This window comes from Colletes latitarsis, unplaced genomic scaffold, assembly GCF_051014445.1.
Source record: "Colletes latitarsis isolate SP2378_abdomen unplaced genomic scaffold, iyColLati1 scaffold0013, whole genome shotgun sequence".
Taxonomy (NCBI): domain Eukaryota; kingdom Metazoa; phylum Arthropoda; class Insecta; order Hymenoptera; family Colletidae; genus Colletes; species Colletes latitarsis.
The window spans coordinates 4461071-4470076 of NW_027488368.1; positions in this window are offsets into that span (position 1 = coordinate 4461071).

Genomic DNA, 9006 nt, shown 5'->3' on the forward strand with positions numbered 1-9006 from the left:
TGCGTTTCTTCTGGTTTGGATCACGTAGTAATGTGGTGCCACACGGAAAGAGTCGATTAAACCTGGTTTCGATCAATATTTTTCAGGATAACGCATGTTAGGTCTGGGTTAGGTCTATGACTTGCCCTCATGAGGCTCATACTTTCGCATATTTCTCATACTTGTTGGCCTGATCTTTGGCTTTTTCTGGTTTGGATCACGTACTAATGTGGTACCACACTGAAACAGTCGACTAAACCTGGTCTCGATCAATATTTTAGAGGATAACTCATGCTAGGTCTGGGTTAGATCTGGAATTTGCTCTCATCAGTCTCATACCTTCGCATTCTTCACATACTTGTTGAACAGATCCTGCGTTTTTTCTGGTTTGAATCACGTAGTAATGTGGTATCACACTGAAACAGTCCATGAAATCTGGTTTCGATCAATATTTTAGAGGATAACGCATGTTAGGTCTAGGTTAGGCCTGGGATTAGCCCTCATCAGACTCATACTTTCGCGTTTTTCGCATACTTGTTGAACAGATCCTGGGTTATTTCTGGTTTGGATCATGTAGTAACATGGTATCACACTGAAACAGTCGACTAAACCTGGTCTCGATCAATGTTTTAGAGGATAACTCATGCTAGGTCTAGGTTAGGTCTGGAATTTGCTCTCATCAGTCTCATACCTTCGCATTCTTCACATACTTTTTGAACAGATCCTGCGTTTTTTCTGGTTTGAGTCACGTAGTAATGTGATATCACACTGAAACAGTCCATGAAACCTGGTTTCGATGAATACTTTAGAGGATAACGCATGTTAGGTCTGGGTTAGGTCTAGGATTTGCCCTCATGAGGCTCACACTTTCGCATATTTCTCATACTTGTTGAACAGATCCTGCGTTTTTTCTGGTTTGATTCACGCAGTAATGTGGTATCACACTGAAACAATCCATGAAACCTGGCTTCGATCAATACTTTAGAGGATAACGCATGTTAGGTCTAGGTTAGGCCTGGGATTAGCCCTCATCAGACTCATACTTTCGCATTTTTCGCATACTTGTTGAACAGATCCTGGGTTATTTCTGGTTTGGATCGTGTAGTAACATGGTATCACACTGAAACAGTCGACTAAACCTGGTCTCGATCAATAATTTAGAGGATAACGCATGTTAGGTCTGGGTTAGGTCTGGAATTTGCTCTCATCAGTCTCATACCTTCGCATTCCTCACATACTTGTTGAACAGATCCTGGGTTATTTCTGGTTTGGATGGTGTAGTAACATGGTATCACACTGAAACAGTCGACTAAACCTGGTCTCGATCAATATTTTAGAGGATAACGCATATTAGGTCTGGGTTAGTTCTGGAATTTGCTCTCATCAGTCTCATATCTTCGCATTCTTCACATACTTGTTGAACAGATCCCGGGCTTTTTCAGGTTAGGATCAGGTGGTAATGTGGTACCACACTGAAACAGACCATGAAACCTGGTTTCGATCAATATTTTAGAGGATAGCGCATGTCAGGTCTGGGTTAGGTCTAGGGTTTGCCCTCATCTGGCTCATACTTTCGCATTCTTCACATACTTGTTGAACAGATCCTGGGTTTTTTCTGGTTTGGATCAGGTGGTAATGTGGTGCCACACCGAAACAGTTGAATAAACCTGGTTTCGATCTATATTTTAGGGGAAAACGCATGTTAGGACTAGGTTAGGTCTGGGTTATGCTCTCATCAGGCTCGTACCTCCGCATATATCTCATACTTGATGGCCAGATTCTGGGCGTTTTCTGGTTTGGATCACGTAGTAATGTGGTACCACACTGAAACAGTCGATTAAACTTGGTTTCGATCAATATTTTAGATGATAACGCATGTTAGGTCTGGGTTAGGTCTAGGATTTGCCCTCATCTGGCTCATACTTTCGCATTCTTCACATACTTGTTGAACACATCCTGGGTTTTTTCTGGTTTGGATCAGGTGGTATTGTGGTACCACACCGAAACAGTTGACTAAACCTGGTTTCGATCTATATTTTAGAGGAAAACGCATGTTAGGTCTAGCTTAGGTCTGGGATATGCTCTCATCAGGCTCGTACCTCCTCATATATGTCATACTTGATGGCCAGATTCTGGGCTTTTTCTGGTTTGGATCACGTAGTAATGTGGTGCCACACGGAACCAGTCGATTAAACCTGGGTTCGATCAATATTTTTGAGGATAACACATGTTGGGTCTGGGTTAGGTCTGGAAATTGCTCTCATCAGTCTCATACCTTCGCATACTTCACATACTTCTTGAGCAGATACTGGGTATTTTCTGGTTTGAATCACATAGTAATGTGGTATCACACTGAAGCAGTCCATGGAACCTGGTTTCGATCAATATTTTAGAGGATAACGCATGTTAGGTCTAGGTTAGGCCTCGGATTTGCCCTCATCTGGCTCATACTTTCGCATTCTTCACATACTTGTTGAACAGATCCTGCGTTTTTTCTGGTTTGGATCACGTTGTAATGTGGTACCACACCGAAACAGTTGACTAAACCTGGTTTCGATCAATATTTTAGAGGATAACGCATGTTGTGTCTGGGCTAGGTCTAGGATTTGCCCTCATCAGGCTCATACTTTCACATATTTCTCATACTTGTTGGCTAGATTTTGGGCTTTTTCTGGTTTGGATCACGTAGTAATGTGGTATCACACTGAAACAGTCCATGAAATCTGGTTTCGATCAATATTTTTGAGGATAACGCATGTTAGGTCTAGGTTAGGTCTGGAATTTGCTCTCATCAGTCTCATACCTTCGCATTCTTCACATACTTGTTGAACAGATCCTGCGTTTTTTCTGGTTTGAGTCACGTAGTAATGTGATATCACACTGAAACAGTCCATGAAACCTGGTTTCGATGAATACTTTAGAGGATAACGCATGTTAGGTCTGGGTTAGGTCTGGGATTTGCCCTCATCAGGATCATACTCTCGCATTTTTCACATACTTGTTGAACAGATCCTTGGATTTTTCTGGATTGGATCACGTAGTAATGTGGTACCACACTGAAACAGATAATTAAACCCGTATACAACCAATATTTTTGAGGGTAACGCATGTTAGGTCTGGGTTAGGTCCAGGATTTGCCCTCATCTGGCTCATACTTTCGCATTTTTCGTATACTCGTTGGCCAGATCCTGGGCCTTTCCTGGTTTGGATCACGTGCTAATGTGGTACCACACTGAAACAGTCAATTAAACCTACTCTCGGTCAATATTTTAGAGGATAACGCATGTTAGGTCTGGGTTAGGTCTGGAAATTGCCTTCATCAGATTCATACTTTCGCATTCTTCACATACTTGTTGAACAGATCCTGCGTTTTTTCTGGTTTGGATCACGTAGTAATGTGGTGCCACACGGAAAGAGTCGAATAAACCTGGTTTCGATTAATATTTTTGAGGATAACGCATGTTAGGTCTAGGTTAGGCCTGGGATTAGCCCTCATCAGACTCATACTTTCGCGTTTTTCGCATACTTGTTGAACAGATCCTGGGTTATTTCTGGTTTGGATCATGTAGTAACATGGTATCACACTGAAACAGTCGACTAAACCTGGTCTCGATCAATATTTTAGAGGATAACTCATGCTAGGTCTAGGTTAGGTCTGGAATTTGCTCTCATCAGTCTCATACCTTCGCATTCTTCACATACTTTTTGAACAGATCCTGCGTTTTTTCTGGTTTGAGTCACGTAGTAATGTGGTACCACACTGAAACAGACAATTAAACCCGTATACAACCAATATTTTTGAGGATAACGCATGTTAGGTCTAGGTTAGGCCTGGGATTAGCCCTCATCAGACTCATACTTTCGCATTTTTCGCATACTTGTGGAACAGATCCTGGGTTATTTCTGGTTTGGAGCGTGTAGTAACATGGTATCACACTGAAACAGTCGACTAAACCTGGTCTCGATCAATATTTTAGAGGAGAACTCATGCTAGGTCTAGGTTAGGCCTGGGATTTGCCCTCATCAGACACATACTTTCGCATTCTTCGCATACTTGTGAACAGATCATGGGTTATTTGTGGTTTGGATCATGTAGTAACATGGTATCACACTGAAACAGTCGACTAAACCTGGTCTCGATCAATATTTTAGAGGATAACTCATGCTAGGTCTAGGTTAGGTCTGGAATTTGCTCTCATCAGTCTCATACCTTCGCATTCCTCACATACTTGTTGAACAGATCCTGGGTTATTTCTGGTTTGGATGGTGTAGTAACATGGTATCACACTGAAACAGTCGACTAAACCTGGTCTCGATCAATATTTTAGAGGATAACGCATATTAGGTCTGGGTTAGTTCTGGAATTTGCTCTCATCAGTCTCATATCTTCGCATTCTTCACATACTTGTTGAACAGATCCCGGGCTTTTTCAGGTTAGGATCAGGTGGTAATGTGGTACCACACTGAAACAGACCATGAAACCTGGTTTCGGTCAATATTTTAGAGGATAGCGCATGTCAGGTCTGGGTTAGGTCTAGGGTTTGCCCTCATCTGGCTCATACTTTCGCATTCTTCACATACTTGTTGAACAGATCCTGGGTTTTTTCTGGTTTGGATCAGGTGGTAATGTGGTGCCACACCGAAACAGTTGAATAAACCTGGTTTCGATCTATATTTTAGGGGAAAACGCATGTTAGGACTAGGTTAGGTCTGGGATATGCTCTCATGAGGCTCGTACCTCCGTATATATCTCATACTTGATGGCCAGATTCTGGGCGTTTTCTGGTTTGGATCACGTAGTAATGTGGTGCCACACGGAACCAGTCGATTAAACCTGGTTTCGATCAATATTTTTGAGGATAACACATGTTGGGTCTGGGTTAGGTCTGGAAATTGCTCTCATCAGTCTCATACCTTCGCATTCTTCACATACTTCTTGAACAGACACTGGGTATTTTCTGGTTTGAATCACATAGTAATGTGGTATCACACTGAAACAGTCCATGGAACCTGGTTTCGATCAATATTTTAGAGGATAACGCATGTTAGGTCTAGGTTAGGCCTCGGATTTGCCCTCATCTGGCTCATACTTTCGCATTCTTCACATACTTGTTGAACAGATCCTGGGTTTTTTCTGGTTTGGATCACGTAGAAATGTGGTACCACACTGCAACAGTCGATTTACTCTGGCCACGATCATCAGCTTAGAGGATCATGCCGGTTAGGACTCGGTTAGGTGTGGGATTTGCCCCCATCAGGGTCATACTTTCGCATATTTCTCATACTTGTTAGTCAGATACGATGCTTTTTCTGGATTGGATCACATAGTAATGTAGTACCACACTAATACAGTCAATTATACCTGGCCTCGATCAATATTTTAGAGAATAACGCATGTTACGTCTGGGTTAGATCCAGGATTTGCCCGCATCAGGCTCATGCTTTCGTATATTTCAAATACTAGTTGGCCAGATCCTGGGCTTTTTCTGGTTTCGATCACGTAGTAATGTGGTACCACACTGAAACAGTCGATTAAACTTGATTTCGATCAATATTTTAGATGATAACGCATGTTAGGTCTGGGTTAGGTCTAGGATTTGCCCTCATCTGGCTCATACTTTCGCATTCTTCACATACTTGTTGAACACATCCTGGGTTTTTTCTGGTATGGATCAGGTGGTATTGTGGTACCACACCGAAACAGTTGACTAAACCTGGTTTCGATCTATATTATAGAGGAAAACGCATGTTAGGTCTAGGTTAGTTCTGGGATATGCTCTCATCAGGCTCGTACCTCCGCATATATGTCATACTTGATGGCCAGATTCTGGGCTTTTTCTGGTTTGGATCACGTAGTAATGTGGTGCCACACGGAACCAGTCGATTAAACCTGGGTTCGATCAATATTTTTGAGGATAACACATGTTGGGTCTGGGTTAGGTCTGGAAATTGCTCTCATCAGTCTCATACCTTCGCATTCTTCACATACTTCTTGAGCAGATACTGGGTATTTTCTGGTTTGAATCACATAGTAATGTGGTATCACACTGAAACAGTCCATGGAACCTGGTTTCGATCAATATTTTAGAGGATAACGCATGTTAGGTCTAGGTTAGGCCTCGGATTTGCCCTCTTCTGGCTCATACTTTCGCATTCTTCACATACTTGTTGAACAGATCCTGGGTTTTTTCTGGTTTGGATCAGGTGGTAATGTGGTGCCACACCGAAACAGTCGATTAAACCTGGTTTCGATCAATATTTTAGAGGATAACGCATGTTATGTCTGGGCTAGGTCTAGGATTTGCCCTCATCAGGCTCGTACTTTCACATATTTCTCATACTTGTTGGCTAGATTTTGGGCTTTTTCTGGTTTGGATCACGTAGTAATGTGGGGCCACACGGAAACAGTCGATTAAACCTGGTTTCGATCAATATTTTTGAGGATAGCGCATGTTAGGTCTGGGTTAGGTCTATGATTTGCACACATGAGGCTCATACATTCGCATTTTTCGCATACTTGTTGAACAGATCCTGGGTTATTTCTGGTTTGGATCATGTAGTAACGTGGTATCACACTGAAACAGTCGACTAAACCTGGTCTCGATCAATATTTTAGAGGATAACTCATGCTAGGTCTAGGTTAGGTCTGGAATTTGCTCTCATCAGTCTCATACCTTCGCATTCTTCACACACTTGTTAGCCAGATCCTTTGCTTTTTCTGGATTGGGTCACACAGTAATGTGGTACCACACTGAAACGGTCGATTAAACCTGGTTTCGATCAATATTTTAGATGATAATGCATGTTAGGTCTGGTTTAGTTCTTGGATTTGCCCGCATCTGGCTCATACATTCGCATTCTTCACGTACTTGTTGTACAGATCCTGCGTTTTTTCTGGTTTGGATCACGTAGTAATGTGGTGCCACACGGAAACAGTCGATTAAACCTGGTTTCGATCAATATTTTACAGGATAACGCATGTTAGGTCTGGGTTAGGTCTATGATTTGCCCTCATGAGGTTCATACTTTCGCATTTTTCACATACTTGTTGTACTGATCCTGTGTTTTTTCTAGATTGTATCACGTGGTAATGTGGTACCACACTGAAACAGTCCATGAAACCTAGTGTCGGTCAATATTTCAAAGGATATCGCATGTTAGGTCTGGGTTAGGTCTGGGATTTACCCTCATGAGGCTCATACTTTCGCATATTTCTCATACATGTTGGCCTGATCCTGGGCTTTCTCTGTTTTGGATCACGTGGTAATGTGGTACCACACTGAAACAGTCCATCAAACCTGGTCTCGGTCAATATTTTAAAACGATATCGCATGTTAGGTCCGGGTTAGGTCTGGGATTTGCCCTCACGAGGCTCATACTTTCCCATATTTCTCATACTTGTTGGCCAGATCCTGGGCTTTTTCCGGTTTGGATCAGGTAGTAACGTGGTACCACACTGATGCAGTCGATTAAACCTGGACACGATCAACATTTTAGAGGATAACGCCGGTTAGGACTCGGTTAGGTGTGGGATTTGCCCTCATCAGGCTCATACTTTCCCATATTTCTCATACTTGTTAGCCAGATCCTGTGCTTTTTCTTGATTGGATCACGCAGTAATGTAGTACCACACTGAAACAGTCAATTTTACCTGGTCTCGATGAATATTTTAGAGCATAACGCATGTTAGGTCTGGGTTAGGTCTAGAATTTGCCCTCATCTGGCTCATACTTTCGCATATTTCTCATACTTGTTGGCCTGATCCTTGCCTTTTTCTGGTTTGGATCACGTAGTAATGTGGTACCACACTGAAACAGTCGACTAATCCTGGTCTCGATATATATTTTAGAGGATAACTCATGCTAGGTCTAGGTTAGGCGTGGGATTTGCCCTCATCAGACTCATACTTTCGCATTCATCACATACTTGTTTTACAGATCCTGGGTTTTTTCTGGTTTGAATCACGTGGTAATGTGGTACCACACTGAAACAGTCCATGAAACCTAGTCTCGGTCAAAATTTTAAAGGATATCGCATGTTAGGTCTGGGTTGGGTCTGGGATTTACCCTCACGAGGCTCATACTTTCGCATATTTCTCATACATGTTGGCCTGATCCTGGGCTTTTTCTGTTTTTGATCACGTGGTAATGTGGTACCACATTGAAACAGTCCATGAAACCTGGTTTCGATCAATATTTTAGAGGATAACGCATGTTAGGTCTAGGTTAGGTCTAGGATTTGCCCTCATCTGGCTCATACTTTCGCATATTTCTCATACTTGTTGGCCTGATCCTTGCCCTTTTCTGGTTTGGATCACGTAGTAATGTGGTACCACACTGAAGCAGTCGACTAAACCTGGTCTCGATCAATATTTTAGAGGATAACTCATGCTAGGTCTAGGTTAGGTCTGGAATTTGCTCTCATCAGTCTCATACCTTCGCATTCTTCACATACTTGTTGAACAGGCCCTGCGTTTTTTCTGGTTTGAATCACGTAGTAATGTGGTATCACACTGAAACAGTCCATGAAACCTGGTTTCGATCAATATTTTAGAGGATAACGCATGTTAGGTCTAGGTTAGGCCTGGGATTAGCCGTCATCAGACTCATACTTTCGCATTTTTCGCATACTTGTTGAACAGATCCTGGGTTATTTCTGGTTTGAATCAGGTAGTAATGTCGTACTGTCATGCCGTAGGCCCCCATTGAAGATAAGTATTACTCATAGCGATAAGGTTAGTCATAAGCGATACACCAAGAAGATGACGAACTTGTTGACTCCTTTAAGGGTAAAAACAAATGCGTCATACGCCCAGATCTAACCCGGCTGTACTCAAACCAAAGATTATAAAAGCGTACCGCTCCTGGCCCTCGGGGCTCATTTTGACGTTTGATTTTGTAAGAAGTGCATCAATGTTCAGTCTCCGAATAAACCTTAGAGTATATCCTGATATCTTTGTCCGAGTGCTTGAACCTTTCCCAAACAAAATCAACCTAATATTGTGACGCCGCAACTATTTGGACGAGT